Source organism: Ursus arctos, unplaced genomic scaffold (assembly GCF_023065955.2).
Source record: "Ursus arctos isolate Adak ecotype North America unplaced genomic scaffold, UrsArc2.0 scaffold_4, whole genome shotgun sequence".
Classification (NCBI taxonomy): Eukaryota; Metazoa; Chordata; class Mammalia; order Carnivora; family Ursidae; genus Ursus; species Ursus arctos.
This window is the reverse complement of record NW_026623056.1, coordinates 75,892,089-75,917,434: the sequence shown is the minus strand read 5'-3', so window position 1 is coordinate 75,917,434 and position 25,346 is coordinate 75,892,089. Positions and strand designations below refer to the sequence as shown.

At 35.5% G+C, this 25,346-nt stretch overlaps 1 non-coding gene across 1 annotated transcript; it reads right to left on the bottom strand.

Moving 5' to 3' along the window:
* Positions 1-15,963: 15,963 nt before the first annotated feature.
* On the bottom strand, positions 15,964-16,070 carry LOC113257092 (small nucleolar RNA U13). Its single transcript, XR_003316826.1, has one exon. It is a non-coding gene; the product is annotated as a small nucleolar RNA U13 (small nucleolar RNA).
* Between the last annotated feature and the right edge of the window lie 9,276 nt (positions 16,071-25,346).

Genomic DNA, 25,346 nt, shown 5'->3' with positions numbered 1-25,346 from the left:
GTTCGGAGATATGATTCTTTAAGACCAGGTAAACTCGGTAGGTCAATCAGAACAGGTGTTTATGTAAATGCAACCTTAAAGTTTACATTGTATATGGGTAAAATGCACTGATATATGACAATTTTCCTCTGTATATTTAAAATACTTTAGTTTCAGAAGTTATTTTATAATCTCTGTCTATACTCAAAGCATCATCATCTTACATCAAAATTTTAAAACAATCAAAACAAAAAAGGTTGATATAGGAAAATTTAATTTAATTTTAAAAATATTATTTTCCCAGTATACTAAAAGTACATGCATCTATTACGGCAATTGTAATACTCATTCAAGAAAGAATGCTTGGCCCTTTGTCTTTTCTGATATTAAAGTAATATGGAAGCTTTGGTCATGAATGGAACTAAAGACACGTCTGTCTCTGGGGCTTTGCAGGTCCTATAACTAAAGTGAGCAGCAGATCGGTTAATTCCTCTGTGTGAGAACTAGAGCACAATGAGAGAGAAACGAATTCTCCTCTGGGAACAACCGAGCAGAAGTTTGTCTGATAACCATCTGATTCATGATCACTGCTATATTTTAGCCGTAGAGATGAAGGACTCCCAAGTCAAAGACTAGGCTATAAAATAATGGGTGAATAAACTTTAAGGCACTTAAGTTATGGTGTTCAATCATGTATTTGAATTGCACGGTATAAATTACGTTGATCATGTCATAGGTCAATTGTCTCTGAACATAAAATTTAACTATATAAAAGGCTATAAACATTTATTATATTAATCATAGAAGTTAATCAAGAGACCCTACACTTATATTTATCTTTTTTAAATTTAATGTTACAGTATTTTAATGAATCAATGAAATAATTTTCCTGACAATGTGAGTTTAGCTGTCTACATAAATGTCAATGTTGAATTATTGCAAATGCCCCTTTAAAAAAGCACATACTTAAAGAAGAATTTTGATTTTTGAATTTAAATGTGCTTTAACATCAGTTTTGTTTTGTTTTGTTTTGTTTTCAGAGTGTTAGCAATGTATTTACATATGTTGCTAATGACTAACATGTTCTTAGATCACTGGTTCATGTTTGGTTCAAAATTGAAAGTAGTAAATTATTTTAATAGCTCTTCTGACTATAAAATTAGATTATTGTAGTTTGGGGATAAGAATGAGGTATTCAATATGCAAGACACTGTGTATATATCAATAAAGGATAGGTTTCTCTAGATTGTCAACCTTTTAGTTTTGCTTAGCAGATCAGAAACTTGGAGTTACTGATCACATATCCATGTCTATTGTCCCTTCAGTCACTTATGTAGTAACTTAAAGCCTGCTACTTACAAGGGATGGATGTGGAAGCGAGAACGACACTAGTGAGCCAGGAAAACATTGTCCTTGTGTGTTTAGGGCTTATAGACGAGTAGGGATAGAGAATGTAAACTCAGAAACTCCCCGTCATGTGTTAAGATGCTTATCCTGCATTTTCTATAGTCTGAAACCCCAGAAATAATTTATTGTTTCTTTACCTTGCCTTATTCCACACACACAGTCATCGTGAAATGGCTCTAACAGAACAAAGTGCTATGTGTCTGTATATTAGGGAGACCTAACTAACCCTGGGCCTTATGTAACACTTTCCTAAGTGCACGACATTAAACCAATTATCTAGAATGCCACCAGAAGAATGAAGAGTCATTTAAATGGAAAAGGTAGCTGAAAGGATATTTTTAATCTAAGAGACCTGCATTCAGAATTTCGAGGCAGAAACAAATACAGCAGGTGGAGAATGTGGGATCTATGAGGCTGTAGCTTAGCAAATAAGCCTGGGGGTGGGGAGCAATGAACATATATGATGTTATGTAGGACTCTGTGTATTATATTAGGGATCTTTATTCTATACATTGACAAATATCAAAAGAATTTAGAAACAGAAATTTAAATTGTTTACATGTTTGAAAGTTTCTTTGTTATGTTTTATAATAATCTCCATATACAAAAGATTTGAGTCAGTTGACACTCTCTTAAATAATGAGAAAATGATATCCAGGTAAATGAACAAAGAATTTCTCTATACAATAATGCTATTATTACAGGAGTGATGCATAAAAAAGATCATTTTCCTCTCAGGGATTTTTCTTAGCTCTGGATATTAGGCCATTTTCATAAAGAATCAATTTACTCTAAAGTCACCTTCTAGAAAGCACAGTTGCTTATTTGTAAGCAACTTGGGAATTCCTGCCACAAAGTAGCCAAGAAGGCTTTTTTTAAAAGCTTTTGCAGTTGATGAAAAATTACTCAACATGATTTTTGTACTGTTTGGGTACAGAAAGCAATACTGTCAATAGGAAAAAAAATTCATAACTGAAAAATGGAGTCTTAATTGATAGCAACATTGGTAATCAAAAATGAACTGATGTGGGTGTTTGGAAGAAAAGGGCTTGCAGGTTCCACATCTTTGCAGCAGAAACGCTGCCTTGCTAGACACATGCGTGCACTGGGGTCGAGGTGGAGGCTCAATCTAATTTAAAAATCTCTGTAAGGGGTGCCTGGGTGGCTCAGTCGGTTAAGTGTCTGCCTTCAGCTCAGGTCAAGATCCCAGGGTCCTGGGATCCAGTCCCACATAGGGCTCCCCGCTCAGCGGGAAGCCTGGTTCTCCATCTCCTCCTACCCCTCCCTCTGCTTGTGCTCCATCTCTCTCCCTCTCAAATAAATAAATAAACGCTTTAAAAAAGAGTGTCTGCCTTCTGCTTGGGTCATGATCTCAGGGTCCTGTGATCCAGCCTCACTTCTCCCTCTCCCTCTACCCCTCTGCACCCCTTATGCTCTCTTCCTCTCTCTCTCTCTCAAATAAATAAAATTTAAAAAAAAAATCTCTGTAAGGCATTACAGTAATAATGTACTCTTAATTTTATCAATAATATGCATATACACCATAAAATATGAAGAAATAGCCCTGCTATTATATCAAAGAAATAGATAACATATGTTTAAAAAGTTGAAAAAACATCTCCTTTGAAATGAATGATTGAGCGTTGTTCTTCCACAGTACGATTTCAGTAAAAAGATGGACTGATCAAAGATGACTTTCAAAACAAGCAAGCAAACAATGGAATTATATTAAAACTATTTTCACATGTAAACATTTTTTAAAAAGAAAAAAGAGAATAAAGAAATCTAAAGGCTATCCAAACAGAACTGCTTCTCAGTGACAGCAATTTATTTCTGAGCATTGTCATCTATGAAAAGAAGTATGTCTTTCTGTCTTCATAAACATCCAGGTATAAGTAGACTGTGACAGAATCACATTCCTTCCCCCAAGTGAACTGTAGTAATATTCAGAACTGTTCATATGAACTGTTGGAAGAACTTTCATAGGACTACTTCAGACTCATATACCAACTCACTAAATGAAGCCGTCTCTACCTTGACATTGGAGCTGCCGTGGCTAGGTAAAGGGGACTAGGACCCCAAGCCCCAGACTGAACAATCCCCCATATTTGCACCACACAAACAACCACCTCTCAGTGTAAGTAACTTTTTCTGAGATATGCAGGCTTTCTGATCTACCCCCAGGAACCTGGGCACGCGCAAGCTCTCTTCTCTTCAAATGTAAATAAAATGGAAGGACAGAGTGCAGATTCCCCACACTTTATCCAACGTCTGGATTTCTTCCGAATACCTATTCACCTAATTTAACCTACAGGGGATGTTTGGTTTGTATTGTTTTGCTTTAGTCTTTTCTATATGTGGGGGAAAAAAGCAATTGAAATACTCCAAGTCTACTATTCATATCTTTTTGAGAGTTCAAACAATAAAAAAGAGAAATGTTGGATTTTGGAAAATGTTATTCTATACTTTACTTGACTCATTTCTTATGATTTCAAGCATAGCTTTGGGTTAATTTTCATTATTTTTGGTTTCTTCCCTTTCATTTGAACAATAACATTTTAAATATATGTTCATTTTATATGGTACAAAAATGTAATTGTACATCCAGAATATATATTTGATATACAAAAGTAAAGCAGTCACTTTCTTTAGGTATTTTATAATCAGCTATGTGAGATGAAATCTGCTATAAATAATCATAATAGAAACTTAGTCATATGTGCCCCAAGAGAGATGTTAAAAATAACACTAGATTTTCATTTTATTTAACCATGAGAGATAAAAACTACCTTAAGTTATCTTAATAGAAAATAATCTGTAAATTCCATAAGAGATAGTAAAATATCACTATATCCCCTTAATTTTCTTGTTATTACTCCAGTTCTCCCTTCCTTATTAAACTGATTATTTATTTGTTATAATTATACTGTTTCATGTTATAATTTAAATATTTATGCAAAAGTGCAATAACGATATATTTTTTCTGGTAACACTAATTTTTTTTATTTTAAGATTTTGTTTATTTATTTGTCAGAGAGAGAGCACAAGCAGGGGGAGTGGCAGGCAGAGGGAGAGGGAGAAGCAGGCTCCCCATGGAGCAGGGAGCCCAACGTGAGTGGGGCTCAATCCTAGGACCTTGGGATGATGACCTGAGCTGAAGGCAAGTGCTTAACCAACTGAGCCACCCAAGTGCCCCTCTAGTAACACTAATTAAAAGAAAAATTATTACAGCACAAAAGCAGGTATAGTAGTAATAGACTATGATTATTCAGTACCAATAAATCACTCCCCAATATCTGTGACTTAACATAAGACATATTTTTCTCACTGTACTATACATTTAAAACAAGTGAGTGGAGAGCCCACACAGTTCCCAGACTCACATAAAGATCCAGCGTGGCAGGCACACTCTATGTGGGCCCCCAATGATCCTCTTTTGTGTGACCCCTTTCCTTTGAGTGTGGGGAAAACTATGACTTTCTCTTAACCAATAAGATATGATAAAAGTGATGGGATGTCACTCCCCGGATTGCATTACAGTATATAAAACTCCATCTTAGCAGATGGATAAAGACTCACCTTTTGGCTTTGGAAAAACAAACTGCCATCTGTGAAGTGTTTATGGAGAGGATCATGTGGCAGGGAGCTAGCAGTGGGCTCTCGGGTCTGGAGGAGGCTTGGATCTGACCTCCAGTAAGAAGCTGGGACAAGCAAATTAACTCTGGCAGCTGAATGAGCTTGAAGACAGATTCTTCCCCAAACCCTCTCGCTGAGAAAGCAAACCAGTCAACATCTTGATTGTAGCCTTGTGATACCCTGAACAGAGGTCCCAGGTAAGACCTGCTCAAACTTCTGGCCCATGAATATGTAAGATTTTAAATACATGTGTTGTGGGGACACCTGAGTGGCTCAGTCAGTTAAGTGACCGGCTCTTGGTTTCAGCTCAGGTCATGATCTCAGGGTCCTGGGATCAAGCCCCTTGTCAGACTCCCTGCTCTGCATGGAGTCTGCTTGTCTCTCCCTCACTTTGCCCCTCCCCCTGTTCATGCTCTCTCTCTAAAATAAATAAATCTTTAAAAAATGGTGTGTTGTGATAAGCCTCTAAGGTTGTGGAAGTTTGTAACACAGAAAAAAAAATACTAATTCCACAATTTTATAGTAATATCTTTGTTAATAAATACAGCACCTCTTCCATTTTGAAGGTGGAAGAGAGAACTATTTGAAAACAGGTACTGATTCTTCCATACTTCTGCCTGGAAATGCTACCTGTCACTTGAACTCGCCACTATTCACTTGGCTGTCTAAAGGAAAAGGGCTGAGAACCATGAGAGCACAGATGGTTTGGAGAGTACCATTTTGTAAGCCCAATTTACCTTTTTTTTTTTTTTTTTTTTTTAAGAGCAAATGTGTTTTTGTCTTCATTTCTGCATGCAGAGTAACCCTGCCGCATGACAGGTAACAGAGAATCTAAATCAAGCATGGTCTTAAAATTGAAGTCAAGAAATTATGAGTTGTATGTGGTATTACATAAGGTCCATAATTAGGCCTTGGTCATAAAAAACAATTTTATGTCCTACTCACATCACAATACAATGATGGAACAGGGAAAGGGCAAACCCAAGTAATATTTTCATTTGGAAAGCTCTTTGATCATACTGATTTTCTGTCCACCCAAAGATTCATCTTTTTTATTGTTCTCTACTAATATTTACCTCTAAATTTTAATTTTATTCTTCATTATCTTGCTTAGCCATATCTGAAGTGTTTGAGAATATCATCCCCTGAAGATTCTGCAGCAGCTTATTATATATCTTACTCATAGACGTTTGAAGTCTCAAGGTCATTTAAGATATAAAACTATGGTAGAATGGTATAGTGGTGTTGTGGTTACATAGGAAAATACCCTTGTCTGTCATATGGAGTTACAGCATATCGTGTTGGCAAATTACACTCAATGGTTCCCGGAAACAAGTTATTTATATAACATTTGAAACTGTTGTGTAAATTTTGGAATATTTTGAAATTCAAGAGGAAGAGGAGGACCGGGAAAGGCAGAGAAAAAAGGCTGTATTCAAAAATCAAGGAAACTTGAACTGCATTGGCAAATCTTTGTAGAAAAGATAAAGCAGTTTGAAGTGGACTTCCCCAAATTTGTCAATTTGAAGAAAAAGGCATAGATTTAAACAGAAAATTATATGAGTGTCTTACTGTGCTAGAGATGGGTTTGAAGTATACCTAACAAAAAGAAAGGAACTTCAGGAAGGAGAGAGTGAAAGCCCCAAACTGCACATAAAATTTACCATTTAGGCATTTGCTAACTTTTGAAATTGCCCAGGTGTAAGATAAAATGTCAGTAAATAAAACAAAAACTAATGGCAAATATTCTATTTACAGATTAATGATGTAAAGAGCTCTGCAGATCTTATTCCCAGTGAAAAAAACTATAACTGGTAAAAATTATTAATAAATAAAAACATTTAAACACTATAAAAATGCCCTAAGGGCATAGAGTAAATGCAGAAATATTTATTCACTAAAACTACCAAATTTTAGGATGCATTTAATAATAACATGTGAACTTACACTTTGAAAATATAACACATTTTTTTAAGGAAGTTAAAGAGACATTGGTGCACCAGGGTAGCACAATTAAGCATCTAACTCTTGGTTTCCATTTAGGTCTGATCTAAGAGTTGTGAGATTGAGCCCTGCATCAGGCTCTGCACTCAGCAAGGAGTCTGCTTGAGATTCTCTCTTCCTCTCCCTCCACCCCTCTCCCTCATGTTCTCGCTCTCTTTCCAAAATAAATAAATCTTAAAAAAAAAAAAGAAATTAAAGAGACATAAATAATCAAAAGACAATCCATGTTCACAGAATAGATTTAATATTGTTAAATTGGTAAAATTCTCTAATTTTACCTGCAAATTCTATTAAATCCCTATTACAATCGCAGCTACCTTTGTATGTATGTTGACCCTGAAACTCATGAAAATGCTGAAAACAACCTTAGAAAAGGAGAAAAAAAGCAAGAAGACTCACATTTCACAATTTCAAAATTTATGACAAAGCTACAATAATCAAGAAATAATGGTACTGGCATATGAAAAACATTGTAGATACTGCAATGTAATAGTAGCAATGTAATAAATACAATTGAGACTCCAGAAATCAATCTTCATATCCATGGTCTACTTTACTTTCTATCCATAAAGAGAAAGAAACATCAACTTTCTTTAAATGTTCCTGCCATTATGTATTTCAAATGTTGTTATTAATCAAAGGGAAAAACATTCATCTCTAAGTACTGAGTGGGATCCTAGAACCACTTCAGTCAAGTAGAGGAGGGCTTCTCAGATTTCAATGTGCATATGAATTACCAGAATATCTTCTTAAAATGCATATTCTGAATCATTAGTTCTTGGGTGGAGTCTGAAATTCTATTAATATATCAGGTACAGACTTACTTGGAGTAACAAGGGACCACAGTATTTTAATTTAAAGCATATATTAGTAAAATGACAATTTCTATGGTAATAGGAAAAAAAAAACCAGACAATCTACATGGTCAAGAAGTCTGGAAATACCTCAAATACACATAATTTGCAGAATAAGTCTCATCCTGGGAGCACCTGGATAACTCAGCTTATTAAATGTCCTGACTCTTGGTTTCAGCTCGGGTGATCTCAAGGGTCATAAGATTGAGCCCCATGATCAGGTTCGATAATGGGCATAGAACCTGCTTAAGATTCTCTCTCTCCCTCTCCCTCTGCCCCTCCCCACCCTCAACTCATGCACATGCATATGAGCGTGTGTGCTCTCTCTCTCTCTCTCAAAAAATAAATGTTTATCCTGGTAGAGTATTATATTATCACAATGTATTCATCATAGGTACAAAATAGGAAATGTCACAAGTCAGAAAATACCCATAGTATTAATAACCTATATTTCTTTAGAGCTCATACATAGAAGAATCTTATATGAATATCCTTCTCTAATGTTACATTTTGTGATATGTTTTTTTTTAAAGATTTTATTTATTTATTCGACAGAGATAGAGACAGCCAGTGAGAGAGGGAACACAAGCAGGGGAAGTGGGAGAGGAAGAAGCAGGCTCATAGCAGAGGAGCCTGATGTGGGGCTCGATCCCAGAACCCTGGGATCACGCCCTGAGCCGAAGGCAGACGCTCAACCCCGCTGTGCCACCCAAGCGCCCCACATTTTGTGATATGTTAAAGAGAAACCATCATACAGAACAGAATGAGAAAACAAAAGTCGATTTATTCTGATCCTCTCTCCCCATCAATAGGGGAGAGAGTACAAAGTGCATACCCAGCTCCATAGACACAAAAGGCAGGAGTGCATTTAAATGCTGAGGTGAGCTAGTGGAAAAGTACTGAAAGACATTAGGTGGGAGGTTGATCAATGGCATGCATCCATTAAGTTATTCCTGAGTTTGCAAATGTTTTTCTCTGTGATTAGGCCATCTGTGTTTGCTAATTGGCTTTACCCAAAGGAAAAGCAAACTTTCTCCTATCTTCATCACCAGAAATAGTTTCACAGCTTGGAGCAAGACTCCAAGTTATGCTGGAGTCAGGCTCCCGCTCTCCCATAGAGCCTGAGAAATAGGGATGACTAACAGGGAGATTGAATGGCAAAGGGACGGCTCCCAGGCCAGGTCCTTGAGAAAGATAGTCCTGGGTTGTCAAACTGGCAAGAGGTTTTTCAAGAGATTTACAACTCAAAGGGACAAAGATGGAATTTAAAATTACAAGGTTTGCAAAGTAAATGCTCAAAGAAAAGGAAGGTCACTGGCTTTACCAGATACCTGAGGATTTTTCAAATTCAGGGAAACAGTGAACAAAGCTGTTTCAAATTCAGGGGAACAAAGCTATCTCTGATGTACACACTCAAATGTACACAGTGCATGTCCTTCCCAATGACAGCAAAGACACATGTGTTAAAATGTGGCTTATAATTTCATGCACGGTTTCTCCCAAACAAGTATTTCCTTTCCCCTCCCCAGTTTTATTGAGAAATAATTGATATACATCACTCTTTAAGTTTAAGGCACGCAGTCCGATGGTGCGATTTACATATATTGTGTAAGAAAGCATCTCTCATGCCACCAGCTCATAGTTTCTTATGCCGTCCTCCTTCCATCCTTCAGCCTCACCTCCAATCCCTCTGCTCCAATCCCATCAGCCTGGTTTGGGCCCCTCACATCTCAGTGTTGCAGGGATGCAATAGAAGCCCAGCTCCTTGCTGCCCGAGTGTGGTTCACAGAAGCGGTCTCCTGGGAGCTTGTTAAAAATACAAAAATCTCAGGGGTACCTGGGTGGTTCAGTCAGTTAAGCATCCAATTCTTGATTTTGGCTTAGGTCATGATCTCAGGGGTGGGAGGCCCCACCTGAGACTTCCTGAATCAAACTGCAGATATCGACAGGATTCCCACAGGATCGGCATGCACTTTGAAGTCTGGAGAGTACTCTTCTAGCTTGCTTCCCCTTTCAGGATTTCAGCTTCTCCAATTTATTGCATACAATACCGATTTTACACAGAGTAGCCCGAATGCAGTGATGTTACCTAAGCACATATCATTGCCACACTCTTCTTGCCAAACGATGCCACCCAATGATTTGATTAAGAAATGTAGTTCTGGATATTTAGGTGCAAGCCTCCTTCTTACTTTTCCCTTCCTCTCTTTTCTATAACAATGCAGCAAGTGTCTTTCCTAACCCCTCTCCCATTTAGGAAATAAACTGTCACTTCTTTCTTCCCATACTTCAAAGTCTTGTGTTCTGTGCTCACACAGGCACAGATACCTTTGCAAGGCTCTCCCTTCTAAAAAGTAATTTTTTAATCTTCTAATTGCAAAAGGGAATAATTAAGTGTAAAATAATATGGTGTAAACTTTGGTATAACCTCTAATTCAGTCTATAACATAAAACTAAGACAGATGAAATCCACACACAGCTCTCAGCAAATCAACCTCAGATGCCCTTTGAGAATTGTAGATAGTTACGGGGGGGGGGGGGGGGAGATCCTGAAATAAGCAACACTTATTTTATAAATGTCAACACTCCTGGTAGGAAAAGATGCAAAATTAGGAAGTGGTTATAATTAAAATGCAGGTATGTTTTAAAAAATAAAACTCAGGTATGTTGTTCCTTTATTTTTTATACTTTCATGACATTTTTAGCTTAAAATAGTTTTACTTAGCTTTGAATTATTTCATTATTTTCACAACCTCATGTGGTGGTTTAGAAAATGGACTGTAATTTGGAAAACTTGGGATAGCTTCACAGGCCACGTTGTCATTTAAATGTGACCTTGACTGGTAGTTTAACCTCACTACCTACGCTGTGCTGTTATTCACATGGAAATAGTGTGCTAACTATCTCACAGTTTTATTGTGGATATTAAATGTAATACTGCATTTGAAGCAAAAAGCACATTGTCTGCTCTAAATAAATGTTAGTTATTCTGTCATGATCATTATCATAATGTATTCAAACTTATTTAACCAGTATTATTGTCATACGGTATCTGATTCAGCAAATCATATGCCTACCTATGTACAGTTTGCTCTGTCTATATGTAGCTATTGTTTCTGTTTTATTGAACATCCAGCAAATGTTCTGAAAACTGGTGAGATTTCAATGATCCAAAGAACAAAAAGGGTTACGAGGGTGTAGGTTCATTAAAGGTACAGCTTTTCTATATTCTTTGTTATAAACTAGTTCTACATCTAGGCTATGGCATGGCCATGCTGTTTTCCTTTGTTGGAAATACTCTTTTTCCCCTTCTACTGATGAAGAGTCCGCAGATTTTCATTCTGGAACTCTACCTTCTCCAGACAACTTTCCTACAGAGAGTCAATATATCCCCTCTTCTCTGAATTTCTATTAATTTTATCATTAAATCATTGTTGTACATCCATTTTTCCATCACTAAAAGTGCTAGCTTTTTCTTTTTTAAAGCTACTGAACAGAAAACAATTATAAAATACATCTTGTTTCTTCCTTGACTCTCAGCCAACTTTGGTTTTATTTGGACCAAAATAAATACACAAAAATGTATTAATGGCAGATTGAAATTTGATAGAGTGGAAAGTGATGGCATAAATTGATGTAATTTGAACTTAGCTCATTTGAATCAATAAGCAATGGTAGGAATTAAACATTTTTACTTTGAGTTGAGTTGCAACATTGTACTAACTTACAAAAATTATTAAACTCTATTTATGTAAGAGATTGTCAGACATGCTTTTCTGAACTTTGAAAAACTGGAGAGAAATATTCCAAATGGAGCCCTGTTTCTCCATTGAAGAGAATACACTAAAAATGAAATACAAGTTATCAAAATATCCATTCACTTTCTATGTACATTTTTAAGTTTTTCTGCTATTGAAATTATTTTTCTTGCTTGAGATCTAAGGCATCTGCAATGCCACTGGATTGTAATCTATTGATTACAGTGTAAAGATCTTATTGGTGTATCTCTATAATTATTCAAGAGGTAAGTAAGGAAATAGGCAATAAGAATGATGAATCGACAGATATTCCTCTTAATATTAATTGAGGAAGCTCTGGACAGACTGACCTGAACCAAGCAGTTTACCTTCAATGCTCACAACCAATGTACATACATGACCATTTGGCTGCCAATACTCGTAACCATCTGTCATAATGGCAACAGGCCTACTCTCAAAATACTGTGATAATTTAGACTGCAGATGCCAACTAAGTAGATTGGCAGCCTGAAATTCCGAGAGCACTTTCTCTTTTTCCACAGAGGGTGATGCCACATTAACACCAACATGGCTTCTTACCACCATACCACCTGTTCATTCATTTTAGGCCAAAAATATTCATGGAGGGGGCAATTGTGAGTACGTGAGAAAATACTGAGTAAGGATCTGTTGTGAAAGAATAATATTCTGTTCTATTCAGATCTATATTTTAAAATGACCTTATAGATTTAAGACTATAAAATCACTGTGCGTATGAAAAGTCACAACATTAGTCTAAAGATTTGAAGGCAATATTGTTAATATACAGTGGGTTTGGGTTAGTGTGGATTTTTAAGCATGTATAAAGTCAATAATTTGTTTTCAGGACTTAGGCTGGAGGAAGTTCCTATGCTAAATATATCTTTGCTTCAGAATTCCAGAGCAAGGGGCAGGGTGCTATTTGTATTGTCATTAAAACTGGATTATCATTCAAAGATTCAGCTGGCTTTGTAATGCATGACATGTGCTTAAAATTACCCTTATATTTTCTTCCATTTCCTTCTTTCCGTCCATATGCAGTATCCTAGGGAAAAATTATTAATGTCTGGAATTCTTTTCCTCCCAGTACGGTGATAAATCTGAAATGTTAACATCCCCAGTTTCAGAATAAGAGTAGGGCCAAAAATTGTTCTCCTTAAGTATTCCATACTTTCTCAATTCTTTTGAAATTGCAATCTTCCAAAGAGGTCAACTTTTGGCTGGAGTCTCAAGGCTCTTATGCTGTGGTAGCCTCTGTATTGGAAAGAGTCTTCTATGGTGGGTCTAGTCTATGAGAGGGTATAGACTGGCATGCTTGGAATAATGACGGATCCCAACAACAATGGTAGAAATCGGGGTAGTGCAGCTTCCCCAGTAGCTTGAGTCCAGTTGGTCAAATCGGAGAACGGAGTCTGCTGTGGCATCTACATGAGTGACCCAGACGTATGATAAGAAGCTGAAATTCTTTTTCAACTGTTCACTGCCCCAAAGAAGTATCTTTAAATCTCTCAGTCTAATCTTCCAAGAGGCAGACCAAACAGCCCATCAGTAAAAATAGAACAAAATTTACCAAAATAATTATTGACCATGGTAAGAGAAGGGCCTTGACATCTTTCCACTAAGTAGAATAATCATGCCCCATTTAGGCTCTAGTTTGAAGCTGCAGAGTGGAGAAGAAGTTTCTACCAAAGATAGGAGAAAACTGTTAATTTTTCACGATTTAAAGCTGGAATGCTATTGAACCCAAGCTTTCCATATTCTTGAATATACCAATTCTCTTTCACAACTGAGGCATGTTAGACATTCCCATGCATGCTGTTACTCACCACATCTGAGCTGACACACCCCAAATAGAAATAACAGAACAAACTGTCATAGGGTCTCCACTGTTCTGAGAAAATGTGTTGCTAGCTGATCCATCCTAAAATAAACAGTAAAGGAAGTTTTTTAGTCTCATACAATCCAAACCACAATCCAAAACAATGAGTACCAGTAATAGTAATTATGTAACTACAAAAGACAGTTAAAATGCTATTATGTTCCTTTTTTATTTTAGCTGATTTAAACTGATTTTTAACTGATTTTTTATACAAATATTTGTGCTCAATAAACATATGAAAAGATGTTCAACATCATTAGACATCAGGGAATACAAATTAAAACCACAGTGAGATACCACATTATATCCACTAGGATAGCTATAAAAATTAAAAAAAAAATATCAAACAGATAATAAGTATTGGCAAGGATGTGGAGAAATTGGAAGCTTCAAACACTTCTGGTATGAATGTTAGATTGTTCAGTGACTTTGGAACACCATCTGGCATTCTTCAAAATATTCAACATAAAATTACCACAGGATTGATCCGATTCACTACTAGGTATACACCCAAGAAAGCTGAAAATACATGCCCATGGAAATGTTTATATGAATGTTCACTGAAACATTATTCATAATATATAAATATTCATCGGTCGATGAATAGATGCATACGATATGGTATACTCATACAATGTTATTTGGCAATAAAATAAATAATGCTCTGATTCATACTACAATTTAGATGAACCTTGAAAACATCATATTACATGAAAGAAACCAGCCATGAGGCCTGCACATTTCATTATTCCATTTATATGAAATGTCCAGAAAGGAACCTATAATATAACCTAGAATCTATTAGTAGTAAGTTTTCTACAAGAAGGGAAGCCAGTCTGAAGATAAAGCCAGTTGTTAGAGCAATGATCAGAAACTGGTCTTCTGCAGCATTGCTTAACCACTTTAAGTTAAAGACTTACTTGAAGCAAACCTCTATATGTACCAGTATGTGAAACAACGTATTTTTACATATTCGTAGTTCCTTTATTTCTACTTTCTAGAGACAAAAGAGCATCGGAGTGTCCTTTTTACACTGACTATTTCTTAACTTTAATCCAAAATGATCAAAATGCCATTTTGGCCCATTTTGGGGCAACTTGCCCTGGACTCCTATAATAAGTAAAGCACTATGGGACATATTCACTTCAAAACACCTGTGACCTCAGGGGTTTGTTAGTGTCACTGAATAAAGTTCTTTCACTTGTGAATATTTCATAATATTCTTACTTATATTTACTTACCTATGGAGACCAAATCAATAAAAAGAAATATAATAATGATAATTTTGACAGGAATACAGTCATGGGAGAAAGGCTATTAAATGATTCAGATTCCAAAATAAAGTGAGTGCACTGATAAATTAAGAGGTACTGATAAAGTGATCTCCTTCAACTATCATGCTGTTTTCATGTTGAGCTAAATTCATCAAGAATGAAGAATGTTGAAAAAAAGTGAAGACATTTGGTCACATATATTTTGGTATATGTGAAATATTAAGTAATTGTATTAATATTAATTTAATATATATAAATACCTATTTATATATAAAATTAAATATATACAAATTATATATTCATTATAAGTTAAATTATTTATACGTATTTATAATATATATTTATTATAGATTTATATATATGTATATAAATAAATTAAGGCAATGAATTCAGAATGGTGGAGAGCATGGAACAGAGGAAATTACTTTCTAAAACATTTTGGAGATTTGTTATATGGATGAAAGTAATGCTCCCCAGTACCAGCTCGGAAAAATCTAGAACTGATTAACAAATAGAAAAAAGGGGCACCTAGGTGGCTCAGTCATCTGCCTGGGCTCAGGTCATGATCCTGGGGTCCTGGGATTCAGCCTTGCATCAGGTTCCCTGCTCAGCAGAAAGTCTGCTTCTCTTTTTCCCTCTGCTCCTCCCCTCCACTTGTGCTCTTCCTCTCACTCTCTCTTTCTCAAATAAATAAATAAAATCTTTAAAAAAATCAAATAGAAGAGAAAGAATGGGGCAATGATGTTACTGTCAGAATAACTCATAAAAATGTGGTCCCTGCATCCAGGCATCTGAATCCTTTTTGGGACTTCTTTCCTGCCTATAGAAAAAGAAACTCCCCACCTGAGTCCCAGTCATCTTTTGACAAGCTCTTCTCATGATTTGATGCACGCTAACTTTGAGAATTTCCAAATTCTCAAGGTTTTTTGTTTTGTTTTTTGATTATTATTATTGTTTTAGAGAAGAATATTTGAAGTTTATTTTTAAATTGTCTTGGGCATTGGTGGAGTCAAAGGGGAGTTTTTAACTATTTATAATTTTTATAAATTAAATAGCAAGTGATCATAATTCAGGAATGAACAATTAAATTGGGGGTAGACCTTTTGTTATGTTTGATTTCTGTAGAGCTCTTTGTACTTTTGAATATTTTTTCACATCAGATGGGTAATGTGCCCGCATCGTTGTGGCAAGATCTGACGGACACACACGCCATGCAACAGCATGAACACCCAATCGTCATGCTTATGAACTACAAAAGGGTCTGTACTTTTGATTTTTAAAATACCTTCATGTTTTGAAACAATTTGTATTTATAGGCACATAACTGTGTCAAGAGCTGTGCTCACCTGTCTGCACGGTGGCTTCTCTAAAGCATGTGACAAGATTATATTAAGTGAAGTATTCATACCATCATCTTCTAGCTGTTGTTCAGAGCAGTACTGATCTCATACATAGATAAGCAGGGCTGCTACTTTGGCTCACGCTACACCGGGATTCATGAAGTCCCATACTCATGGGTGCCCTCTTCAAAAAAGAAAAGCTCCTCTTTGGCACAGGTTTGTACCAGTGGTATTATCTGAGTAGGGAATCCTGAGCACAGCCTGGTTCCCATGTCAGACCCAGTCTCTACTCCTTTCCTTAGGGAACTCTCTTGAACACCCTTTCCTAACTCATCAGATGTTGCAAGAGGCTTTGATGGTCACATGTATAGTGATGTCCCAGAGCCTAATGAGTCTCATGCCTGATTCCAGGAGAGCATTCTGGCAAGTTAATCACTCCCACTGACCACTATGCCATTTCTTTCATTGAATAGTGCACAACTAGTGTCAGAAAGTGGCAGGTATGATTATTTAGGGACACTCAGATGATTTATATGGATAGGATTTCTGCAAAAAATATTTACCTGTGCTCCACACATGCCGAGGATGCCCTGAGCACAGATAGTGCACATAACTGCTTAAGGTCACACGGCTGGGAAGAAGGACAGCCAGGACTCCAAGCGTAGTCCAATTCCTTTCTCTTAAATACTATTTTGTATCCATTTATAAATGTTAGTTTTTTTGAACATGTAAATTTTGGAAGACATTAAACCTTAACATAGTTATATAACTGAATGATACACAACATAGAACTTAATGAAATCATTTAGTTGATGAATACATACTTTTACCCAAATTGAAAATCAGTGATACATTACTTGAATGTATTTATGTTAGATTTGTAGATTAAAAGACATATATAATAATAACAATAATATAGAAACAAGAATAGCAAGTACGAAGGTGTACTTATTAGTCACTAAGCAAAGTTAAGGTGACTTTATATAATCTCTCTCATTGGTTCATTCTAATTATATTCTCATTATTCAGACAAGAAAACTGAGACCTAGAGGAGTTAAGCAACTTACCCACATTCACCCAGCTACTGAGGACAGAGTCGACATCAGATTCTTGTTTGTCTCTGGAGTCCCATTCCTGTGTTGAGACCTTACTGGTTTGATTGGCTGGGAGATAGACCAACCATTGCTCAACCTGTGAATCTAAAATTACATGTAATTTTACTAACTCCTGATTATATGTTTTAGTTAGTTATTCTTATTGTTAATTTTTTAAAATTTATTTTATTTAAAGATTTTATTTATTTGACAGAAAAAGAGCAAGAGAGCACAAGCAGAGGAAGTGGCAGAGGAAGAGGGAGAAGCAAGCTCCCCTCTGCGCAGGAAGCCCCATGCCAGCTCCATCCCAGGACCCAGGAATCAGGGCCAGAGCCCAAGGCAAATTCTTAGCCTACTGAGCCACCCAGGCGCCCAGTTATTCTCATTATCCAAAGGTAATTCAGCATTAACCGTGCTTAAAGTTTTTAAAAAAAATTCAGGAAGGATCTAATTGACTTTGCATTACTTAGATAAATAAGAATATTTAACATTAAAATAAAACATACACATCATTAGAATGAATACATGTCTTAATAATGCAATTCGTTATTACCTAAAAGTGTACTTCAAAGTAGCTGTGTATTTCTGTGCATAATTAGCCTTAATCCCACCTCCAAAAAAAACTCCTTGACAAATTTCACTGTAAGTATTGTCTAGACAATAGCATCTTATTGGAAACTACTGGCAAACACCTATCCAAACGACCTTCAGCATAAAAGAGAAGGTTTGAAAATATGATGTCAATTTATTACAGTCTTCAGCATTTACTCAAAGTGATATACTGAGGAAGGAAGTAAAAAGAAATAAGATAATCTATCACTTCATTACAAAAAAGACCTATGATCTTAATGTCCCTTCATACTGTTATATTCTGCCAGGATTCAATGAGAGGATGTTACTGAAAATAAAATTTAAGAGATATTAAGCCACAAATATGCCCATACTGACGGCAGTTCTTGAATTCTGAAAGAACATAGTGTAAGACTAGTTTTGTTTTTCACCGGGTAACTTTTATTTAAACTTCTGTGTTTCCTAATATCTGGTCATACAGTCATTGAACTGTATTCATTTTGTGAGCTGAAAAACAATAATGATATTGTTCATTAAATTCATAAGTAGAGCTGCTTCCATTCCTAATTTTATTTTTATTTTCTTTTTTTTAATTTAAATTCGATTAGCCAACAAATAGTACATCATTAGTTTCGGATGTACTGTTCAATAATTTATCAGTTGCATATAACACCCAGTGCTCATCATATCACGTGCCCTCCTTAATGCCCAGCACCCAACTACCCCATCCCTTCACCCACCTCCAGGAACCATTCCTAATTTTAAAGGCACTGAAACAATAATTACATTTCGACCTTCCCTTTGTGTTAGGAGAGCAAACGGTGGGAAAAAGAGTAGGTCTAAAATGGTGAGAAGCAAAATTCTCACCATTACTACTCTGGAATGTATTCCTATAACACTTATTAAAGAAAAATTCAGGGGTGCCTGAGTGGCTCAGTCCGTAAAGCATCCAGCTCTTGAATTAGGCTCAGGTCATGATCTCAGGGTCATAGAATAGATCCCCATGTCGCTTCCGTGCAGTGGGGAGTTTGCTTCAGGATTCTTTCTCTCCCTCTGCCCCTCTGCACGCTCCTCATCTCTCTTAATAAATAAATGAATCTTAAGAAAATTAAAAAATAAAATGAAATTCAAATATGTACATGACTGTTTTAAATCTTTGGATTATGAGATTCGTTCTGTTTTTATTAAACTAAAGTCACTGTGGTCACTGAAGACCACAGGCAATAAGAGCCAAACCACACCAACTGTCCTAACAGTTTCTACCATATTTTCTGAAGTCTCAGTTGAACTATTACTAGTATTATTAATTAGTGGCTTTCCTTCAACATAAAAGGAATCTAGCAATCCTTTTTATCGGAAGCCACCCATCTGAGATCTTATGCTGACTCAACTATTTGCATGTTATAGGGGTCTGTTATTTGCAAGAGCCTTTGTTGAGTGCCACTATTGGCAAATAGTTTTTCAGCGTTTGTATCATAAAACGGTGGACAATTATGGTTGGGTTTACATCATTTGCAAACCAAACAGTGAAATTTAATATAGATTATGGTTCATGATAGCAGGCTAGTAAAACTTTCGAAGACTGAAAATGAAAGAATAATAAATTATTTTCATAAAATTCTAAGCTTAAAAACATTAATGAATTATTTTCAGTTATGGTTAGATACAGGGCCCTGGAAATACAATCAGGGAATTTCCTCCACATTTTTTTTATACATCTACTTTTCTGTCTCTCTTTGGTCCTTTGTCTCATATTCATCTACTGCAAAAAGTGGGGATCATATGATGAGAGAAAGCTAGTGTATGCCACTCGTATGAATAGGTAATGTAGTGAGGATTCTGATTGGTTCCGTTTCATCTCTTGCTCAAGCATTGGTCCTGCTGAGAGAAATGAATCTCATTTCAAACACAGGCAATAGAGGAGTGAGGTTTGAAGGGAGTCATAACCACAAAATAGAAATTTAATGCAAATAATGAGTATGAAATTTTGAGTTGTGACATTTATTTTATATGTGTTTATCAATATGTGTTATTTGGATATTTCGTAAAGCAAAAAGTTAATGGCATGATTGCTATTTTGGGAGGGATAATGAGATGTGATTCCACCAAAGAGTTCTAAACCAGTCCCCTTCTCTCTACCCCACAGACATTTTGCCATGACTCCAAGCTAAAGAGAATGAGAATTAAAATCTTCATGTTTCCATGAAGAAAAGTAACTAAATATAAGAGCATCTTTTAATCACAGAGAAGATTCACCAGTAATTAAAGTTTGCTTTAATTTTTTCTACTTGATACTCCTTGATAAAGGTGATGAGCTTTAAATCTACACAATTAGAGAAAGTCTATTGTGAAAGAAGGACTAGATAGTAATTTACAGCTACTTTATCTTGAAGGAACTTAATGGTTTATTTTACTAAAATTAAAATAATAATGGCTAGTAATTACTATTGCTCAAATTAAAATGATAGAAATGCTGTGGAATTTCATAATCTATATTCTCTGAAAGGATACGTTAAAGACTGAAACAAATCTGAAGGCCAGTATGAAGCTGATGTAATTTATTCACTATCCTTCGTTGAGGAAGGGATTTATTTCTCTCTGTGTTAGCATTTTCTTAATATGCCTTGGCTTACTTTTCAATTCATTTCAGCATTTCAATTTCCTGAGTGCTTTCCACTTGTCACTACTTACTAAAAAAGATAGTGATAGTAAAAATGGCTTAAACATAACTGTAATTTTCATGACAACACTAGAGTATTCCAAAGAATGAAAGGGAGATAACCCAGTTAAATTGCTATTTTCCATCCACAATGGAATTTTAGATATAAATGAGTTCATATAAATGGAAGAACTGCTATGGAGGTAAGGTCATTTAAACAGCTGATTTCAATTAAAATAATTTGATGACAGACCATCATGTCATGCAGTAAGGCATAGAATCAATTCTACAATCAGTAGCTTTTGTCAAAACATTTGTTCTCAGATTTCTAAAAAAATGTGAAAGGAAAACACTTATTTTCATACATTGTGTTTAATGCCCAGGTAGCGAATTGTTAGTGTATCTATCTTTAAAAAAATAAGTCATGTGTCTGAAGGGGGGGGGGGGCGTGTTTAATGGCTGTCCACAATAAATAAATTATACATTTCTTTTTTTCTGTAAAAGATCTTTTTGGTTGGACTAACAGGGTCATGCTTGTGCCAGTAAAAAGAAGACAGGAAATGAAACCAAGCACGTCAAGTAGAAGATTTTGTTTGTGCTATACTCCCAGGGGGTTTCATAGCATTTAGCTGAAGTACAGATTTGGGATTTATTGACATCAACCTTCACAAAGGGTTTAAAAAAGAAAATTGCTCATGTCATTTAGTTTGTGTGTGTACTCAATGACATAACATATATGTCTCCTAATAGAGTGCCACGAACATGAACATGAACAATCATTCCTAACACGATTTACAAATATTTGTGTGTAACTAACGCTTCTTATGGTCTGAGAGGAGTGAAATAGAGTGGAGCAAAAAAGTTTGCACAGTAGGTGATGCAAATTTAACAATCATTTTTACATATTGGGAGTGTAGGAAAGATATCTAGCATACTGACAGCATAATTTTAAAGTAAAGAAAAGCAAATAATTATTTTTATTTTAAAAGGCCCAAATAACTATTCTGTTTTAAAAGATGTTACAAAGTTCCTTCCTAAGATGTGGAAGCTATTTGGAAAATTTGCTTTCATTAACAATCATAACTCTTTCAAATGTAAATTCAAATTGCCTTTTCTCTTAATACAGATATTTTATTAATTAGTGTTAACAGAGTGGTTGCTTTATTTTTAACGTTTTAACTCTCCTAAAAGTGTGAATATAGTCCGGTCTACTGCAAGCTTTCTCAGGCCCAATTACATTTTACATCACAGGAATTTGCAAGACAGATAAATATTTAGATGGCAATTAAATGATTTGACTATAGTTATAAACAGAATATACATCAAGCCAAGTTTGTATGGTGTTATTTATCTATTTGACATTCACTAGCAGAAGAAAGTTATTTTTGGAAGCATATTCTTTTTTGTCTGTTTTAAAATACTAATTTGCAACGATATAAATACTTGCATTGAGGAACCATAATGTTGAACTGAAGATTCAGTATGAAAATAATGGGTCTTGTATTGTTTACTTTTTGCTTATAGATATAACTGATGCTTTTATGCAATGTGTCCACATGGTAGTTGAGACTAAAATTAATTTAGGACACAAAAGCAGTCACAAATCTTTTTTATCATTGGGCACATTAGTTGAACATCCATGAACAATTTTAAATATGTCTTTCACATATCAAGCATAATGTGAGAGCTCTGTCTATACCTAATGACTGATTATCTATCTACCATCTATCTATCTACCTACTTACTTACCTAAATATTAACTTATTTATTTTGAAATTAAGTGATATGTAGTCACCAGAATACTCAACAGTTAGACATAAGTATTTCCCAAATGCCTGTCTATTCAAGGATGAGTTTGCACATCTCCTATGGGCATCTTCACTATGCTCTGCCTCAGTGACTCTTATTTTTTTTTCCCTTTCAATGGATCTCCCAATTTCTGCTGTATTGTGTTGCTTTGTTTTGAGAATGTCCTCAAGGTTATCACACAGATTCACGAGCGATATTCTAATATGGAAGGGATATGTGAGCTTAAAAGTCTGAATACAACGGATCATTATTTTATTTTTTTTAAAAATATTTGATTCAAAAATTGTAGGGCTTATCCTTATAAATGCTTTCTAGCAATATTTGGTTACAATAAAGAGCTGAGGGGCACCTGGGTGGCTCAGCTCAGGCCATGATCTCAGGAAGTTGAGATCGAGCCCCACATTGAGCTCCATGCTTGAGATTCTCTCTCTCCCTCTTCCCCCTCCCCCAACCTGTGCACACACGCTCCTTCTCAAATAAATAAATAAATCTTTAAAAATATAAAAATAAAAAGCTTAAGGAAAATTATATTATTAAGAGTTTTGAAAGAATTAGTCTTTTGGAAAAGAATTAAGAAAGAAGAAAAGGAAAAGTCACAAATGACATTTTGTGAAAAACCAGTAATATCTAGAAACTTCAAAACACTGATGTAAAATAAAATAGTACAGCAAAATGAGAAAGGGCAGAATTGCTTACATGGGTGTATGTTGGAATGGAGAGGGGAGTATCAAGCTTGGTTAATAGTAACAGAACATGTAAATCCAGTGAATTCAGGGGAAACATGTAGAGGTCATTAGGATCCTGTGAAAAAATAAACAAAATGTGGGGGGAGAAATACAGTGTGTGCATGTGTGAATGTATTTCAATATGTCTATGAAAAAATATAAAAGAAATATATATATATATATACACATATATATGCAACTATATGAAACTTAATATTTCCATATATAGGTTATATATATTACTTTTATATATGTTATATGTATATCTCATTATGTATTGAAACACTGTGTGTGTGAATATATGCATATGTTTATAATATATATTTTGTCAGTGAAATATTTTGAGTTCTATCGAGCTGGCTTAAAATCACTCTGCATGCCTAGTATTTTCTAGATATGGCATACACTGTTATCTTTCCCTTCTGACTTTGGGATCTATGTAGATAATAGCGGATGTTTATAAAGTTGGATGTTTATATTATCTAGTTTCTTCTATGCATTGGTAGATTAGTTTGCCAGAGTTGCTTTATCAAAGTACCACTGATTGGGTGGCTTAAACAACAGAAATTTATTTTTTTTAGGGTTATGAGGCAAGGTATTGGCAGGGTTTGTTCTGAGGTCTCTCTCCTTGGCTTGTAGATAACTGTTCTCTCCTTGTGTCTTTATAAGGTCTTCCCTCTGTACATGTCAGTGTCCTAATGTCCTCTTCTTGTTTCTTTAAATTTTATTTTATTTATAGTTAATATATGGTGTTAGTTTCAGGTATACAATATAGTGATTCAACAATTGTATACAATACTCAGTTCTCATCATAAGTGTACTCCTAATCCCTTTCACCTATTTCATCCATCCCCCCCACCCAGTTAACCATCCATTTACACTCTATAGTTAAAAGTCTGTTTTTTGGTTTGTCACTTTTTTTCTTTGTTTTGTTTCTTAAATTCACATATGAGTGAAATCATATGGTATTTGTCTTTCTCTGACTGACGCCCTTCTTTATTTTCAATTTTTTAGAAGGATTTATTTATTTGTTTTAGAGAGAGAGCACTTGAGTGGGGGGGGGGGGGCAGAGGGTTAGGAAGAGAGAATCTTAAGCAGAATCCACAGAGCATGGAGCCACACATGGGGCTCGATCTCTTGACCCCAAGATCATGACCTGAGCCAAAATCAAGAGTCAGATGCTCAACCAACTAAGCCACCCAGTTGCCACTCTTTTTTCTTTTTAATTTTTATCTTGTTTTTCAAGTTTTTACTTAAATTCCAGTTGGTTAACATAGAGTGTAATATTAGTTTCAGGTGTAGAATTTAGTGATTCATCACTTGCATACAATACCCCGTACTCATTACTAGTGCCCTCCTTAACCCATCACCCTTTTAACCCATCCCCCTGCCCACATCCCCTCCAGTACCCCCTCAGTGTGCTTTTTATAGTTAAGAGTCTGTTTCCTGCCTTGCCTCTCTGTTGTTGTTATTGTTTTCCACACGCTCATGTTGAGTTTCTTACGTTACACAAATGAGTGAAATCATCTGCTATTTGTCTTTCTCTGACTGATTTTGCTTAGCATAGTACTCTAGCTCTATCCACATCATTGCAAATGACAAGATTTCATTCTTTTTATGGCTGAGCCATATTCCATTTTATAACGTGTATATATGTGAATACTGTGAATATATACATGAATATACATGTGTCTATACACACACGTATGTATTCATGTATCAATGGACACTTGAGTTGCTTCCATATCTTGATTATTGTAAATAATGCTGCAATAAACATAGGGGTGCATATACCTTTTTGAGTTAGTGTTTTTGTCTTCTTTGGTTAAATACTCAGTAGTTGAATTACTGGATTGTATAGTAGTTCTATTTTTAATTTTTTAAGGAAACTCCATACTGTTTTCCACAGTGGGTGCACTAGTTTGCACTCCCACCAACAGTGCAAGAGAGTTCCTTCTTTTCCACATCCTTGACAACACTTGTTTTTTGTGTTTTTCATTTTAGCCATTCTGACAGGTGTAAGGTGATATCTCATTATGGTTTTGATTTTCATTTCCCTGATGATGAGTGATGTTAAGTATCTTTTCCTATGTCTGTTGACCATCTGTATGTCTTCTTTGGAGAAATGTCTGTTCATATCTTCTGCCCATCTTTTAATCAGCTTATCTTCTCTTCTTATAAGGACCCATCATATTGGATTAAGATCATACCCTAATGACCTCATTTTATTTAAATTACTTTTTTAAAGCTTCTTTCTCCAAATGAGATCACATACTAAGGTAGTGAGGATTAGGACTTCAACATAGGAATGGGGGGGGTGTTGGAAAATTGGCATTAGAA